Source organism: Oryctolagus cuniculus, chromosome 18 (assembly GCF_051225735.1).
Source record: "Oryctolagus cuniculus isolate XC-2025 breed Fujian yellow rabbit chromosome 18, ASM5122573v1, whole genome shotgun sequence".
Classification (NCBI taxonomy): Eukaryota; Metazoa; Chordata; class Mammalia; order Lagomorpha; family Leporidae; genus Oryctolagus; species Oryctolagus cuniculus.
The window spans coordinates 887,477-907,056 of NC_142884.1; the positions used below are offsets into that span (position 1 = coordinate 887,477).

The following is a 19,580-nucleotide window of genomic DNA, read 5'->3' on the forward strand; positions in this document are numbered from 1 at the left end:
ATGGCTATTTCAGATTTTTTTTTTAATTTATTATTTTGACAGGCAGAGTGGACAGTGAGAGAGAGAGACAGAGAGAAAGGTCTTCCTTTGCCATTGGTTCACCCTCCAATGGCCGCCGCGGCTGGCGCACCGCGCTGATCCGATGGCAGGAGCCAGGTGCTTTTCCTGGTCTCCCATGGGGTGCAGGGTCCAAGCACCTGGGCCATCCTCCACTGCACTCCCTGGCCACAGCAGAGGGCTGGCCTGGAAGAGGGGCAACCGGGACAGAATCCGGCGCCCCGACCGGGACTAGAACCCCGTGTGCCGGCGCCGCAAGGCGGAGGATTAGCCTAGTGAGCCACGGCGCCGGCCTATTTCAGATTTTTTAAATAGTTTTCATCCATATTCACCTTGTTCCAATATGACATATTGTTTTCTTGTCTATTTGTAGTGTTTTGGTTAAATGTTCCTTTGCCAACTAACCAATTATTCTGGTATTTGTATGAAAGTGCAGAAATTCAAGTTACAATATGGGTGACCATTTTTATAGGAGTTGAATGACAGAATAATTATTTATCACAACATTTAATTTTGTATTCTAAGTTCAGTGGCAATTTGAATGGTGAAGCTAAATATGCCTTCTTATTTCATTGGCCCCAAATATACAATGATACTATCACAGCAAATATGTCAAAGCAAATATTGAAACCATGAATAGCTCATGCCAACTAAAATATAAAATATTATGAAGAAAAAAACAGTAAATGACTTCATTTGTATAGCATCCAAGTATATTCATTTTACATGTAGAGGATGAATTCAAAATTTAGTTTAATTTGTAACACTAATTTTATTATTTAATTGATTAGTTTTTTAAGAAATACACATTTCATAAGTAAAATTTAGGAATATGTTGTTTTTCACAGCATACCCACCCTCCCACCCACACTCCCAATCCTCCACCCCTCTCCCCTTTCCACCCCCTTCTCTTTAAGATTCATTTTAATCAAGTTTACACACAGAAGACCAACTCTATACTATATAAAGTTTTCAACAATGTGCACATCCATGCACAACTAACACAAAAACTGAGAATTGCTTCCACATATATGTCTCATAAATACAACTCATTGAGGACAGAGGTCCTGCATGGGGAGTTCATACACAGTGACTCCTGTTGTTAATCTAACAATTAACAATCTTATGTATGATGTGAGTGACCACCAAACGCTCTTGACATGAGCTGCCTAAGCTATGAAAGACTTTCAAGTGCACAAACTCCATCAGTATTTAGACAAGGCCATCAATAATGTGGAAGTTCTCCCCTCCTTTAGAGAAAAGTACATCCTTCTTTGATGGCCACTTTTTTCTGCTAGGGTCTCACTCACAGAGATCCTCCATGTAGAACACTTTTCACCACAGTGTCTTGGCTTTCCATGTCAGAAAAGCTCTCATGGGCTTTACAGCCGCACCAGGAAGTTTTTTGGCTGATTCTGAGAGCAGAGTGAGTAAAGCTAAATTTAATAAGTATGAAAAACCAATTGTGTCCATATAGCTCAGGATCAAGAATATGAAAATATATTTCAAGGGCCAGTGTTGTCAGGCTGCTGCCTGTGATGCCTGCATCCCATATGTGCACCAGCTCAAATCCAAGCTGTTCCACTTCCAGCCTGGCTCCCTGCTAATTTGGCTGGGAAAGCAGCAGAAGATAGCCCAAGTGTTTGGCCCCCTGCACCCACATACAGGCTTGGCCTGGAATAACGATGAATGAATATGAACTAGCAAGTTGTTTCAAAAGTAAAGAATTGATTTTAAAATGTGAACCAGAAAGCTTGTGCTTTTACCCTTTATCAAACTTTCCATAAAGTTTATGTGTTGATTTTTTGTGTTTAGATCATCACACAACAAGTAAGGAACCCCTAATGTAAGTTCCTATTGCAGCTTAATGAAATAGGAAGAATTCTGATTAAATTAACCAAGATGGAGATGTGGACAGTGTCTAATTGGATGGCATCCCCTAGGAGGAATCTTGTCAGATGGTATCAGGAATATTCAAGGGCTGCTCTAAAATGACACAGGGGAGAATGGAGCTCTGAACTCACCAATGGAAATGTTTGAGAAAAAATGCAAGCTAGAGCTTATTCAGATTGCTAAGGCCAAACCTCTATATCACCAATAACCTATGCTTATGCCAAACCAAGCTGAGTCTACTGCTACCCACACATGAGGTACTTTGATGAACTCAAACTATTGAATCATATATGTAGATTTCAGTGAAATGTGTCCATTTTTCTGTTTCTCCCAAGTTATGCCAACTTGTAGTTTAATTCCATTTTCTTTAATACAGTATTTGGCTTCCAAACCAAAAATTTCCTCCCAACCTGTACTTCTTTTTATTAACATATACCAGTATGTATCTCTGTGGTTTACCTGCTACAGAATTTAAACATGTTGTTCTTTCCTAGCAACACACACATGCAGACACATGTGCACACACTCAAATTCAGCACTTCACCAAATCAACTGATTAAGGAATACTGGAAACCATGGGCAACTATGGATGAGAAAATGGAATTCTAACGCAAACAAATTGACTTCAGAATGCATTAAAACACATTCTCAGAGACTATCAACGGTCATGTTAAGATCATATACCTGATAAGGGCACTGAAGATTTTGGTCTGACATGTGTATTCATGGAATTGTCTTTCTTCTTTAAAACTGCTTTCCTTTCTTCACGAGCATTAAATCCTCTTAAGGACCATGGTTCTCTCAAGAGCAACACTCACTTTCTCCTTGAATCATGTCAGGGGTTCACAATCAGTGTAATAAGTTTTCCAACTCCAAAAGTGGCCATTTTCTTACCTATTGGATGCCCATGAGATGAGAGATTAGAAAATGATTCCTTATCACAGACATTGAGATGATAAGGTGTGACCCCAAAATTCCTGCAAAACATCCTGGAATTCTAGTGACAGAATTACCTCCCAGAGTAAGTAAAGCATCACATCTTCGCATTGCCGTATTCCACATCACAGCAATATCATGGGTGATCACATCCCTGAAAGGGGAGGACTGAGAAGTGGACTTGGAGTTTCTCATCTGCCTTAGCAAGCATCACCTCTCTATGTGCAGAAGCTCATGTCAGCACTCCAATGTCACCTTCGTCAAGAAGTATAATGTTCAGAGATCCAACCTTGCTGTTCTGGTACACAGTTATTTTCCTCTGAGCATCTGTCACAGGATGGAGATATTATCTCCTAAAATTTTGTCTTTTACTGGGAACGATGTCCCAGTGATGACAGAGGATGTGTTGTGCAGAGGCGGCCAAACCCAGAAGCGATCATTTAGAGAAATGCCCTTATTCTTGATGTGGACAAAGAAATAGGATCTTACAAAATTACCAGAAAATAAACCGTTGGTAGGTAAGGAGGAAAGGAAGGCTGGGAAAGTCTAGAACCAACTGCAAGACTAAGAAAGAGCTTCAAGGCAGCAGAAGAGTCTAGGATGAATATTTTTAGTGTTGAAGTTACTTTTGCATTTCATGACCATATACTTTTTTTTTCCCACCAAGCTTAAATACTCTGTTAGGACTGAAGAGAGAAGTCGCTGGGAATGGGTGACCTCTTACTGGGAGAAGGAGAAGGGAGAGACGGAATGCAGACATTAATTTAGCCATCAAATAAAACACACAAAACTTTCTCTCAAGCACTATCATACAATTGATTAAAGTTCACTGAAGGAAAGAACTTGGGAGTGGAAATATATGAACAGATGACAAATGTGCTGAGCACAGGAAAGAAGCATGCTACTCAACAAAATCCATTGCTCAACAAACTGTAAGCAGGATAAACAAACTCATTAGATACCCAGATATATCATAAAAACCAACAGGTAGCACTTTCAATTCTTGTTCAGTTCGACCACACAGTCCTTCAGAGAACAACACCAAACCTTTAGTCTCTACACCCATTAGAAAATGGATTCTTTCTACATAGCTTGTTACTTTTATTCCTATACATCCATCTTCTTAAATTGTATAACATTAAAATCATTTGTTAGAAGAGATTATTGTGCAAATATCATTAAAGATATCATTAGAGACAATAGACATAACAAAAAGATGCTGAATCTCTTACCAAAAGATAGCAATTTGTTAGGAGTTCATGTAAATCTGGGTACGAAGTAGGAGGAGGGTAGAGGAAACAGTTAACATAGCTAACCTTTGAAAGGCTTTGAAAAAACAAAACAAAACAAATCTGCTGTTGGTTTCCACCTAGAAACTTAATTTGGGAGGGTTCCTAATTCCTTGATAAGACAGGCCCACTGTACATAACATAGGTTTATTGAAACAGTGAATGAAGTTTTCCGTGTGTTTTTAAAAATTATATATTTATTTGAAAGGTAGAATAACAGAGAGAGGGAGAGAGACTCAGACACAAAGGCAACTTCCATCTGCTGCTTTACTTTGCACATGGCAGCAATGGCCGTGGCAGGACAGCATGAATCCAGGTCCTGGAACCCCATCCAGGTCTCCCACGTTGTGTCAAGGGACCAAATTCTTGGGCCATCTTGTGCTTTCTTAGGCATTTTAACAGGAAGCTGGATTGGAAGCAGAGGAGCCCAGACTCCAACCGGTGTCTCTGTAGGGGATGCCAGAGTCCCAGGCAAAGTCTTACCAGCTGCACCACAACGCCAGCCCTCAATAGCAGTTTGTTGACTTTGTCCTGATTCATGACTAATATGCTGGCAATTCTCTTTGATCGTGCCCCTCATTTTCATCATTCCTCAAGGCTGCAACTGTGCATAGTCCTGAGAAGTTCAATGTAATCAGAAATGAGAGACAAAACCCAAAGGTTGGCTAGAAACACAACCTGGTCCTGTGCTTGGGTTCTTTCTCTCACTCCCTACACCTTAATGCCCTTGTCTCAACAGTCATTCTCATCTCTTCTTTTTCATGTGTTACAACATGCCTTCCTTTCATTATGCCTGCCTCATCTCTCTCTGGATACATAAACTAGTTCCTCATAAGAGCTTTAAGTGATATTAACATTTTGCACATCTTTGCAAACTTTAAATGATATTATATTTACTTATTTCTGGTTACCACGGAGACTTCAGGAATTCAAAATGAACATCTTTTGCCTATTACCTTCTTATAAGAGAAAAAGTTCCAGCCTTCTGTTGCAACCTGTTCTGCTCTGCTTTGTCCAAAAGAACCTTTCTGAGCTGCATGCTCTTCAGTCACAGTGGAATCTGCTGTGCACAGCCTCATTTAGAAAGACCCTGTCTGCAAGGATGACATGAGTGACCCTGAGACGCTTTGCTTATTTCCCCTCTGGGTTTTTCCAGTTGGCTGAGGCAGAATTGTCCTTTGAGACATAAAGTCTGCATTCATACCTCTCAAGTTTTTCTCCAATTCCTATACTAGCTAGATTTGTTAAATCATGTTTGGAATGTATCTAAGGACACCACACTTACAACACATGCTTTTGCCATCATCAGTAGCATCTTGTTGGGTCTAAAATGCCGAAAGTTTCTTCCAATGAACTTGAGGAGGTAACCGTGTCAGAAATGTATTCCCAAAGTCTTGTTTTAGACCCCAGAAGGATCAGAGTGAAGGGAGGAGACCTATGTTCAGGAGTTCATTTCATGTATTTCTTCAATTAAGTAAACCTGGGAGTAAACTTTGTTATCACAATGTCTCAATAAGGATTCCAGGAAGAGAAAATCAGAGATGTGAGATTCAGCAAGACTCATAAGGGAGAAAGGACATGTGAGGACAATGACTAAGATGAAATTACCCAGGTCTGCTATGTAAAGTAGAGGGAGGAATCGTCCCTTGTTTCATGCCTGGCTGTTTGCTAAATTAAAAGTAAGTCAGTGATTGGCCAGCGCCGCGGCTCAGTAGGCTAATCCTCCGCCTTGCGGCACCAACACACTGGGTTCTAGTCCCGGTTGGGGTGCCGGATTCTGTCCCGGTTGCCCCTCTTCCAGGCCAGCTCTCTGCTGTGTCCAGGGAGTGCAGGGGAAGATGGCCCAAGTGCTTGGGCCCTGCACCCCATGGGAGGCCAGGATAAGTACCTGGCTCCTGCCATCGGATCAGCGCGGTGCGCCGGCCACGGCCATTGGAGGGTGAACCAACAGCAAAGGAAAACCTTTCTCTCTGTCTCTCTCTCGCACTGTCCACTCTGCCTGTCAAATATAAAAAAAGGAAAAAAAAAGTAAGTCAGTGATCAAGCTCTCTCCATTATGCTTCTGTTTCTGTCCACAAACTTACTTAGCCAGTAAACACTTAAAGAGACAGGTGGGTCTTTGTTGATCAGCAGAAAGGGAATAAGATGGGAAACTTGAAGCCATAAGGGCAGTGATGTTCATCAGCCACCAACTGGCTTTATCAAAGAGGGACGTATAGAAGGAAAGAAGGAAGATAGCACATAAAAAGAGAAAAAGGTGCTCACTAGGATCAGGATGTTGTGAGTGACTGTAGTCTCAGGGGAGCACCCTCTGGTCACTCTGTGAACACAGAAAACTAGTTAGCACCCCAAACCATCCATAAAATACTCCAGCCCAAAAGTTGCCATTGTCTGAGAAATCCATTCCAGAGAAAGACCAAACAATTGTCTAAAATTAGGTTATGGAGAATCCAGTCCACTTGCTTTGTCATCCATCCAGTGCAGGAAAGGAGACCATAACAAAGAAGGAGCAGGATGTTTGCTAGGATCCTGACTCCTGTGTGAGAGGCAAAGATGACTCCCATTGTCAGAGCCCTGGGAAGCATCAGTCACAAGGACAGTAGTTTCACACAGAGCAGGTCAATCCTGTAAAGAAATGCCGATAGCGGATTTCATCAAGGAAACAGGTTCTGCATCCGCAACTAACAATTTTTTCCCACTCAGAAAAGCTGTATACAAATATATATTCTTTGAATTTTCTGAAGATGAATGTTGTATATATATTGTCCTGTGTGTGTTTGTATGTGTTTGGGTTTTTCTAATATTTCATTCATATTTACCTTGTTTCTGTATACTGTATCATTTTCTTGCCCATTTGTGTTACAATATTCTTCTACATAGAGCTTTCATGAAATCCATCTTTGTTGACTATCCAGTTATTCCATAAGCAGTCTTGTATTTCTATGAAAAAGTAGAAATTCAAATCACAGTATTGGTGACTTGACTTATCAGAGCATAGTGGCAGAATAATTCATTATGACAATGTTGAATCATCCAATCTAAGTTCAGTTCTATAGTAGATTGGTGATGCCAAAGGTTTGTTTTGCTCTTGTTTCATTTGGGCTCAAATGCACAATCACCACACTACAGCAAATACTTGAAACCTCAGAATCTACCCAAAATAATAGTTTTAGAAAATTAAAATAATAAATACTAAAAAGAGAAAATATTAAATGATTTTATTTGCATAGTATTAATGACACTGATTTAAAATTATCAGTTGTGTCCAAATAGCTCAAGATGAGTTAGCATGAAAATATATTAAAAACACTTTACAATATCCTGAACCCTGAAAAACCTGAAGAATGATAAAGAGAACCATAATACCAGAACAATGAATGTTCCAAACTAGTTCTGTTCCAGTATAGTGACAACATAATATTTAACATATTAATAAAAACTCTAAATAGACAGTGCCATAGCATCCTGTGATAGGACCATTGTGGATGAGTTCCAGGGTTATACAACACACTTAAAACATCATTGCATTCTAATTCTCTTTCACAATATTCCTGAGTTTCTAAAATTAAACTATGAGAAGCATAAATACGCTAATAAATATGAATTAGCAAGTTACACTAAAACTCTTTAAAGAACACTTTAAAATAAATGTAAACAGAAAGTCTGTGCTTTACCCTTTATTACATTATTCTATTAAGTCTATATGCTAGAAATTAGGGTTATATAAAACACATTAACACCCGCTAATGTAAGTTCATATTGCAATCTTAAAAAATGTGAGAATATGATGTAACCAAGATAGGGATGTACACAGTGTCCAATTAGTTCAACACCCCTGTGAGATTACTTGTCAGATGATAGCTGTTCTAAAAGTGATTTGGGGAAGAGTGGCATTTGTCGCTAAGGGACTTGCATAGGAAATTTAAAAAATTATATTTTATTCTTATTCATATGGGTAAGGTCAAAGCTCTTGACATCACCATAACTTGTGTTCATGCCAAACCAAGCACGCTTTACAGTCACCCATGCATGGAGTAATTTGATGAACTCAAACTATTGATTCATACATGTATATGTCAGATTTCAGTGAAATGTGTCAGAGTTCCTGTTTCTCACCAGTTAGCTGAACAACACAAGCTCTGTCAACTTGGAGTTCCTCCCCCACTTTTTGTAAAATGGCAGGATTTGGCTTCCAACCAAAAATTTTCTCCCAACCAATTCATTAGCATATACCAGTATACATCTCTCCCTTTTAGCTGCTATAGAAATTAAGCATTTTCTTCTTCCATAGGAAAACACATACACAGGCACACTCAGTCCTTCACTGCATCAACTGATTAAGGAATACAGGAAGACATTGACATCTGTGGATGAGAAAACTGAACTAAGGGGTGAATAAATATATTTGACAGTGGATTACAGCACATTCTTGGAAACCAGAAGAAGCTATTGCAAGTCATGTTAGAATCATGTACCTGTTAAAGTCATTGGATGATTTTGCATCTGAAATCTGTATTTATGAAATCATTTCTCTCTTTAAAACTGATTTCCTTTCTTCAATACAAACAATTACTTCTAAGGATCAGAGCTGTCTTGAAACACTCGCTGTCCCCTTTAACCACCTTGTGGCTGCCCATGAGGTGAGAAATTAGAAAATTTCATATGATTCTTTATCACACACATGGAGATAACAAGGTTATGACATCTGAAATATTTGCAATAAACTCTGAAATTGTAACTAAAGAACTACCTTTCAAAGTAACTCAAACATCAGATCTACTCATTGCCATGTTCCATATCAAACTAATGTCATGGATGGTCATGCTACTGAAACAGGAGGATTCAGGGATGGACATGGGGCATCTTACCGTCAGCTCCTCTTGAGGAGTTTGGATCAGACCTTAACAAGCATCCCTCTTCTTTGAGTGGACTCTCATGTCTACGCTCCAGCACCAGTGCCACCTCTGTCAAGGCTCAGAATGTTTCCAGGGATTCTCCTTACAGCCCCAATACAGAGCCATTTTCTTCAGAGCCTCTCTCCAGGATACAGATGTAGTCTCCTAAAGTGTTGCCTTTTTCAAGGAGGTTGGAGCAATGATGACACTCAGAGGTTGGGAGTGAGGCAGGAGGAAGACAGCAAAACCCAGAAGAGGTCATTTAAAATTCTCTCACCTTGCTTCCCTCTAGAGCATGATTAGGCTACCACCTGTTTCAATAATGAGAGTGACTGCTTGGGGAATTGAGGGTAGCTCTAAGAAACTTTTGTCTCTTCTACCAATTGCCAAAAACAATTACCAGTGATTACTGGCTGTCTCCCAAGGATCAGAAAGAAAGAGTAGTGATGGAAACTTTGCTGTGTTCCACTGAAACTGAAAATCACTTCTTTTTGGGAGGACGGCCACTATTGCTTTCCCTCTGCCCAGACACCCTTCTGAGTGTTCTGACTCCTGGTTCATCAAATCTCTGAACAGATAATCAAAAGTTGGGGCTGACTCTGTGGCGCAGGCATTGAAATCCATGGTTTAAGTGCTGGCAACCTATATGGGAGCCGGTTTGAGTCCCGGCTGCTTCACTTCTGATCCGGCTGTCTGCTGTGGCCTGGGAAAGCAGTAGAAGATGGCCCAAGTCCTTGGGCCTCTGCACTCACATGGGAGACCTGGATGAAGCTCCTGGCTTCGGATTGGCGCAGCTCTGGACATTGCAGCCAATTTGGATGTGAACCAGTGGAAGGAACCTCCGTCCCCCCGCCTCTCCTCTCTCCTTGTACTCTTTCAAACAAAGAAATAAATCTTACAAAAAAAAGGTTACCAGCATGTTACAGCTCCTCAATATCTTTCAGTCTCTTTTACAAATGGCATTGCTCCTCTTTCTTTTTTTTTTGACATAAAGATTTACAAGGTGAGAAGGAGAGAGACAGAGAGAAAGGTCTTCCTTCTCTTGGTTCACCCGACCAGATGGATGGTACAGCCAGAGCTACACTGATCTGAAGCCAAGAGCCAGGTGCTTCCCCGGGTCTCCCATGTGGGTGCAGGCACCTAAGCACTTGCACCATCCTCCACTGCCCTCCTGGGCCACAGCAGAGAGCTGGACTGGAAGAGGAGCAACCAGGACTAGAACCTGGTGCTCATATGGGAGGCTGGCACTGCAGGTGGAGGATTAACCAGTGAGCCACGGCACCAGCCCCAGTGCTACTCTTCTTAAAATAACTATGCTAGCTTGTTTATCCTGTATGTTTCATGCTTCTGTGATTTCTCTTCTCACTTTTCACAAGGGAACATTTTTGGAACATTTTTACTCTTTCCAGTTCTTCAGTTCCTATGCACTTCTGGACAAATTCTAATCTGAGGTTTTTACCTGCAAATCTAATACATGAACAAACCTCTAAGCCAAGAATCATATCTTATATTTTACTTAAATTTCTCAGTAGCTGTAGATACAGGTGATATAGTTCACTTTTTTTTTATATTGTGTTGGCGAGTTCCTCCACTTCTCCTATTGCTTAATAAGAAAAGACCCCACACCTCAATCATTAATCCTAGATTTATGTACATCATATTGGGAATCTTATCCAGTGTCAACAATAAATAGAAGAAACCAAACATTTCCAAAGTTTCCCTCTTTCCAGATCTCCCTCCACAACTCCACATTCTTCTGTAACCTAGTCGTGGATGTCTAACAACGTCACAAACTCCACCTAGTCAAACCTCATTCCCGACCTTTTTTCCAGCTCTTCTCTGACTGTATCCTGCCCTAGCTCAGTTGATTACAGCTGTATCCTTCAACTGAGAACAAAATCACAACACCATGCTTAGCACATTAAGGTTCCTCACTCCATGCATCCCATTCTACAAGCATTTCTGCTGGTTTCATCTACAAAATTCATCAAGAATACAGGTAACTTTCATCACCATACAAATTGCCAGCATTGGCAAAGCACAAATTTTTTCCTAAAATTTTTATTTTATTCATTTAGAACCAGAAAGACAGGAATACAGGGAGTGACAGACAGCTCTCTTCTGCTGACACACTACATCAGATTCTTCCAGTGATTGTCATTGAACCAGGATGAATTTGAAAGCCAGGAATGGGTCTAGCTCTCTCACTCTTACGGCAAGAATCCAACTTGTTTAGCCCTCAACTAATGCTTCCCAGGTGTGCAGGAGCAGAAATCAGGTCTTGAGCACAGGGACTCTGGGCATCCTAACTGGAATCCTAACTGCTAGAATCTGAACCCACCTTGCTCCATTCTCTCTTACTTGACTTTCTGCACTGCTCATCTGAATGCTATCCTTGTACACAGCTTTATTTCTTCTGGAGTCAGTTCTCACTCAACAGCCAGTATGCCTTTGGATCAGCTTGGTGCACTGGCCACAACACGCTGGCCACGGACGCCATTGGATGGTGAACCAACGGCAAAGGAAGATCTTTCTCTCTGTCTCTCTCTCTGTGACTGTCCACTCTGCCTGTCCAAAAAAAAAAAAAAAAAAAAAAAAAGAAAAGGAAAACACCCTTATTTGATGTAGGCAAAGTAGAAATGAGAAGCCCCTCCTTTTGCATGTCTGGCTATCTCTAAATGAAATAATTTTGTGTTCATGCTCAGTCTATCTTGTTTTGATCCTAGCCGCTAACTGATTTAGCAAATATAAATACTATATAAAATATGGCAGGGTGAACTGATACATGGACAGTATGCAGCATTCTGGATTTTCATGCTATAACCCGTTTACGAAACTCATTGATCTTTGTGCCGCAGGTATACCACAGCCTAGAGACATGGGGGTCTCTGTTGATGAGCACAAAAGGGCTAACACAGGGGAAAGATGAACCCATAAGGGCAGAGGTATTCACCAGCCACCAGCTGGGTTTATCAAAGAGGGACATATAGAAAGTAAAGAAGGAAGACAGTGCATAAAAACAGAAAAATGTGCTCACTAGGATCAGGATGCTGTGGGTGGCTCTTGTCTCCAGGAAGCATTTGGGAGAGAGGCTTTTGCTGTGAATGTGTAGGACCTTCTGCTTTATGTCTGTACAAAATGATCAACATGCAGCCACTGGCCCAAATCATTAACACCAAATACAACACATCAGTGAAGGAAAACATCATGGAATACCATAAGGATATACTTCTGTCAATAATTATGCCAGAACAGTACCCTAAGTCTTTTTTCCCTGTGAGATTGTTGCTTTCCCCCATCGCTGTAATATACATAGGAGCAATACTATTCACCTAAAGGTGAAGGGTCCAGCAGAGGACGATGGAAAGTCGAACAGATTTGAGGACTTTGACCTGAGCTCCATCCACTGGGGGCTGCTAAGGCTGATTGTGATGGCCTGGAAGCCACTCAGGAGAGAAGTTGTACTCAGAGACACCCCTCTGGCCACTCTGTGAACATAGAAAACTAGTTTGCATCCAAAATCGTCCATGACATATTTCAGCCCAAAAGCTGCCATGGTCTGAGGAATGCCTCTCGAGAGCAGAACCAAGCAGTTGGCTACAATTAGGTTATGGAGAATCAAATCCATGTGCTTCATCCCTCGTCCAGTGCAGGAAAGGAAGCCATAGCAGAGAAGGAGCAGGATGTTTCCTAGGAATCCGACTCCTGTCTGAGAGACAAAGATGATTCCCATGGTCAGAGCCCTGGATGGCATGTAGTCACAAGGACAGTAGTTCACGCAAAGCCAGTAAGTCCTGGAAAGAAATGGAGTTAATGTGTTTCATCAAGGAAGCTTAAGTTCATTTCTTCTTCCACCCACTGTTTTCCCCACTCAGAAATGCCTGCTAGAAAAATACATTCTTTGTATTTTCTTAAGAGGCATTGGGATGCTGGCTGAGTATATCTTCTCACATGGCTATTTCAGATTTTTCTAAGAGTTTTCATCCATATTCACCTTGTTCCTACATGATATATCATTTTCTTGTCTATTTGGGTTACAGTAGTGTTTTGGTTAAGTGTTCCTTCTACAACTAACCAATTATTCTGGTATTTGTATGAAAATGCAGAAATCAAGTTACCTGATGGGTGAGCGATTATATAGGAGAAGAATGACAGAATAATTATTTATCACAACATTTAATTATGTATTCTAAGTGCAGTGGCACGTTAGAATGCTGAAGCCAAAGACTTACTCTTTTTTCATTGGCCCCAATGAACAATGATACTATCACAGCAAATGTTTGAAAGCAAATATTGAAAGTATGAATAACTCATGCCAACTAAAGTAGAAAATAATGAAGAAAATAATTAACTGATTTCTTTTGTATAGAATTGAAAATGTAGTATAATAAGTAACACTAAATTTATTTTTAATTAATTATTTAATTTGTTTGTAAAAGAATACAAATTTCATAAGTACAATTTTAGGAATATAGTTGTTGTTCACACCATACGCACCCTCCCACCCATACTCCCACCGTCCTTCCCTTTTCTCTCACCTTCCCAGTCCCACTCCCTATTAGGATTCATTTTTAAGTAACTTTGAACCCAGAAGACCAACGCCGTACTAAGTAAAGATTTCAACAATGTGCACATACCTGCATACACACACAAAAAACCCGAGAACTAGTTTTACACTTACCTTGCATAAATACAACTCATTGAGGACAGATGTCCTGCATGGGGAGTTCATACACAGTGACTGCTGTTGTTAATTTTACAATTAACACTCTTATGTATGATGTTAGTGACCACCCAGGGCTTTTTTTTTTTAACTTTTATTTAATGCATATAAATTTCCAAAGTACGACTTATGGATTACAATGGCTTCCCCCCCATACCGTCCCTCCCACCCACAACCCTCCCCTTTCCCACTCCCTCTCCCCTTCCATTCACATCAAGATTCATTTTTGATTATCTTAATATACAGAAGATCAGCTTAGTATACATCAAGTATGGATTTCAACAGGGCTCTTGACATGAACTGCTAGGCTATAAAAGGCTTTCGAATGCACAAACTCCTTCAGTATTTAGACAAGGCCATAAGTAAAGTGGAAGTTCTCTTCTCCCTTTAGAGATAAGTACATCCTTCTTTGATGGCCACTTCTTTCTGCTGGGGTCTCACTCACAGAGATCCTTCCTGTAGAACATATTTTTTACCATAGTGTCTTGGCTTTCCATGTCAGAAAAGCTCTCACTGGCTTTTCAGCCAGACCAGGAAAGGTTTGGGCTGATTCTCAGGACAGAGTAACACTTAATTTAATAAGTATGAAAAACCAGTTGTGTCCATACAGCTCAGGATCAACTAGCATGAAAATATATTTCAAAGGCCAATGTTGTCTTAGGCTGCTGCCTGCGATGCCTGTATCCTGTATGTGCACCAGTGAAATCCCAGCTGTTCCACTTCCAGTCTGGCTCTCTAATTTGCCTGGGAAAGCAGCAGAAGATGGCCCAAGTCTTTGGGCTCCTGTGCCCATGTACAGGCTTTGGCTCTATATTACGATGAATGAATATGAACTAGCAAGTTGTATTAAAAGTAAAGAATTTATTTTTAAAAGGTGAACAAGAAAGCTTGTGCTTTTATGCTTTATCAAACTTTCCATAAAGTTTATGTGTTAAAATTTTGTGTTTAGATCACCACACAACAAATAAGGAACCCCTAATGGGAGTTCCTACTGCAGCCTTAAAGAAATAGGAAGAATTCTGATTAAATTAACCAAGATTGAGACGTGGACAGTGTCTGGTTGAGCAATAAGCCCTGGGAGGCATCTTGTCGGATGGTAACAGGGATATTCGGGGGCTGCTCTAAAAGTGACACAGGAGAGAATGGAGCTCTGAGCTCACCAATGGACATGTTGGAAGAAAAAAATACATTCTAGAGCTTATTCAGAGGGGTACAGCCAAATAGCTACATCACCACTAACCTATGTTCATTCCAAACCAACCTGAGTCTACTGCCACCCACACGTGAGGTAATTTGATGGACTCAAACTATTGACTCATGTATGTAGATTTCAGTGAAATGTGTCAGATTTCCTGTTTCTCCCCAGTTATGTCAACTTGTAATTTAATTCCAATTGTTTAAAATGCAGCATTTGATTTCCAACAAAAATTTCCTCCCAATCGGTTCTTCTTATTACTGTATACCAGTATGTATCTTTGTGGTTTAGCCCCTGCAGGACTTAAATATGTGGTTATTTCCTAGCACTAGGAAAGAAAGTGATCATTTGTGGAATTTGAAAAACATGGTACTCTGATTCTGAGCCCCTGGTTTGATTAAAAGAGACAGTGATTGTTTCTCTCTCAAGAAGTGTAGTCTGTAAAAGAATTTCCCCCCTCTTGAATGAGAAAAGGAAAGTAGTCTTAAAGAGACAAACAATTTCATCAATAGAGATGTCTGTGCAAAACCATCCAGCACCTTTAACAGGCATTTGATTCTAACATGACCTGTGATAGTTTTACCTGGTTTCCAAGATCATGTTTTAATCCATTCTTAAGTCCATTTATTCACACCTTAATTCAATTTTTTGAATTAAGTGCAGTGCCGGCATACTATTTGAGTGCTGTTTCCTATCCTTGCTGCTCTACTTAGGATCTGGTGCTCTGCTAAGGCCTGGTAAAGCAGTAGAAGATGGCCTAAGACCTTTGGCCCCTGCACCAATGTGGGAGACCCAGAAGCAACTCTTGGCTTCTGACTTCAGATCGGCACAGCTCCAGCCATTGAGGCCAACTGGGGGAGTGAATCAACAGATGGAAGACTTTTCTCTCTCTCCCTCCCCCCCCCTTTACTCCTCACTATGTACAACTCTGACTTTCAAATACATAAATCTTTAAAAAAATACAAAGAACGTATTTTTCTTTCTTTCTTTTTTTTTGACAGGCAGAGTGGACAGTGAGAAAGGTCTTCCATTTCCATTGGTTCACCCCACAATGGCCTCTGTGGCCGGCGAACTGTGCTGAAGTCAGGAGCCACTGATTCATATGTCCCTCTTTGATAAACCCAGCTGGTGGCTGGTGAACACCATTGCCATTATAGTTTCATCTTTCTCCTGTGTTAGCCCCTTTGTGCTCATCAGCAGAGACACCATGTCTCTAGGCTGTGGTATACCTGCGGCACAAAGATCAATGAGTTTTGTAAATGGGTCATAGCATGAAAATCCAGAATGCTGCATACTGACCATGTATCAGTTCACCCTGCCATATTTTATATAGCATTTACTTGGCTAAAACAATTTGTGGATAGGATCAAAACCAGATAGACTGAGCGTGATCACAAAATTATTTCATTTAGCAGATAGCCAGGCATGGAACAAGGAGGGGCTTCTCTTTTCTGCTTTGCCTACATCAAATAAGCGTGTTTTTCTTCAGTCTTTGTCCTCCTGTGTCCTTAGCTCCTTACCAATGCTACTAATCTTCCCTTTAGCATTCACTTTTTTTGAAATCTTGATTTGAGATATTGTGATAGTAAAGTCTACTCTCAGTTTTACTTCTTCAATTAAATACCAAAAGTGAACGCCTAAAGATATAAGATTCCTTCCTTCACTCTGACTCTTTGGGGGCTATAAAAAGACAGTGGATGTATTTTTGATACAGTTTTCCTTCCCAGGTTCATTGGAGGAATTTTAAGTGATTTAAGAATGAAGAAGTCGCTATCATTGATTCTATAAGTATGTTAAGTCGTAAACCCTCAGATTTATTCCAAACACAATTCCACAAGCCCATCTAGAACAGGAATTCTGGAGGCAAAGTATAGTGGAAAAATACTGCCTTCATTCCTCAAAGGAAAGTTATGAGTAAGCCAATTGGAAAAACCCAGGGGAAAAATAAGGGAAAATATCCCTGGGACTGCATTCTTCAGATATTTTTGTGAGCAGGGTCTTTATACCTGAGATCGTGGACAACAGAATTGTGATATAACTGAATGGCAGATTACTCTGGATAAATCAGAGTAAATTGTGTGCATCACAACGTTGAAACTTTTTTAGAAGATCTCAGGCAAAGATGTTAATTTTGATATTAGAATGTCCATGTGAAACAAAATTGGCTAAATAAAATCTCATATTTTTTACAAAATGCTGACACCACCGAAAGCTATTTTAAGGAACAAGTTAATTTACCAAGAAATAGAGGAGGAAGAAGTAACTAGAGGAAGGCACGCTTGCCTTTTTTTTTTAAGATTTATTTATTTGAATGTCATTACAGAATGAACGTCCATCTGCTGGTTGACGTCCCAAATGACCCCAAAGTCAGGGCTGGACCAGGCTGAGGCAAGGAGCTTCTTCCTGGTCTCCCATACCGGTGTCAGGGAACCAAACACTTGGGTCATCTTCTGGCACTTTTCCCAGGCCATTAGCATGGAACTGGATCAGAAGTGAAGCAGCCAGGACTGAACCAGTGCCCACATAGGATGCTACAGCTGCAGGTGCCGGCTTTACCTGCTACTCCACATTCTGGCCCAGCATGTCTGTAATACATGAGTAAAGACCAGGTGAAAATGACAGAGGACATGAGGGCACTGAGGTACAGGGAGCAACAGAAGGAAGTTGAACACAAAGCAAGGCTGTGTTTCTGGCCAACCTGAGGGTTTTGTCTCCCAACCAGGATTCTGGCTTATTTCTCTGAAATATGCACAGTCACTGCCTTGAAGAACGAGACAAAGAAAGCGAAAAAGGAGAGAATTGTCAGAGTGTTATAAATGGTTCATGATCAAGTCAAGAAACTTTTGTTGGGTCAGCATTGTGGTTAGTGGGTTAAATCAGCAGCTGTAACACTGGCATCACATGGGGTGGGATGGAGGCACTGTTTCCACTCCCAGCTGCTTAGCTTCCAATCCAGCTCCCTGCTTATGCACTTGGGAATGCAGCTGGAGTTGGCCTAAGCACTTTGGTCCCCACCACCTACGTGGGAGACTTGTATGGAGTCCCAGACTCCTTGCTTAGGCCTGACCTAAGCTTTGGTAGTTGAAGCCATTTGGGAAGTATACGACAGGATAGACCATCTCTTTTGTCTGTAGGTCTCTCTCTGTCACTCTGGTTTTCAAAGAAATAAGATAAATCTTGCAAAAATGGAAACTTTCATTGACGGTTTCAACAAACTCAAGTGGAATACCTAATATGTATCACCCATTATCAACTGTGTATGGGAGAAAATGGAGAACAAACCACTTAGGGGATGAATACTTCATGGGTGAGTGTGTAATGAGATATTAGGTAAGCCAATAGGAGGAGGCCTTATTGGAAAGATGATATTTGAGGCTAGACTTGAAAGGAGATAAGGGAGACAGTCACATGAATATTGAGACAATTTGACCACAATAGAAGAAACAGGCTATTCCAGCAAAGCCTGGAATGTACATGGAACCAAGAGAGTAAGCAGCAGCATGTCAAAGAGGAGGATTGACAGGCTACAGAGGAGGAATTCTCAGACAGCCACACAACACTGTAAGCATTTTTGGTTCTCTCAGAAAAAATGAAGAGGTTCTGGAGGGTTTCTACCACTATGTTGTCATTTCCCAGCCTCATATATTGAGCCATATGTCTGGTGAGTGAGAACTGACTTCAGAAGAAATAAAGCTGTGAACAAGGATAGCATTCAGATGAGCAGTGCAGAAAGTCAAGTAAGAGAGGATGGAGGAAGGTGGGTTCAGATTCTAGTAGTTAGGATTCCAGTTAGGATGCCCGGAGTCCCTGTGCTCAAGACCTGATTTCTGCTCCTGCACACCTGGGAACCATTAGGTGATGGCTAAAGAAGTTGGATCCCTGTTATAGGAGTGGGAGAGCTAGACCTAGTTCTTGGCTTTGAAATTTGGCTCAGCTCCACCACAATCACTGGAGGAATCTGAGGTAGTGAATAAGTGGATGAGAGCTATCTGTCTGTCTTTCCCTGTCTTCCTGTCTTTCTGAGTCTAAATAAATTAAATAGTGGCCAGTGACAGGCATCGCGAATTTACCGGGTCTGCCTGCTGTCGGCCTATTCAAACTGGTGGTGCAAGGCCCAGCACACCCGGTGTGGGCTGCAGAGCGGCAGAGCCCGAGTGAGGCGCGTGAGCGCTGGGCACTCAGCGGTGGGAGAATAGCGGGCCAGATGGCAGCGCTCTGGGCGGGGCGGATCTGAGAGGCGAAGGCAGGAGCGCTGGCTGTCTTTCACTTCTCCACCACTCCCCACAGCTGCGGGGGCTCAGGCTCAGCCAGGCGTCGAACCCCGAACCCTGGCGCTGCCTGCCCGGGTCCACAGCAGCAGAAGGCGGGCCCGTCCTCTGACAGGGACGCCGGCGCCAAGGCCTCCCGGCAATAGTACTCAGTACTTTCCAAAATGGGAATCCCAGGGCTCCTTACGGGAAGCACGATTTCCTTGGCACAGACGTTGTTTCTGTGCACCTGCTTGCCCAGGGCCCGTGAGGACGAGGAGGAAAGTGAAGCCAAGTCCGTGTCTGTTTCACTCAGCCTCAGGGTCTTCATCAATTCATGACGAA

The 19,580-nt window shown here is 41.4% G+C and overlaps 1 pseudogene; it reads right to left on the bottom strand.

Annotated features, from left to right (window-relative positions):
* ORYCUNV1R-PS1531 (vomeronasal 1 receptor oryCunV1R-ps1531 pseudogene) lies at nt 11,883-12,824 on the bottom strand (annotated as a pseudogene).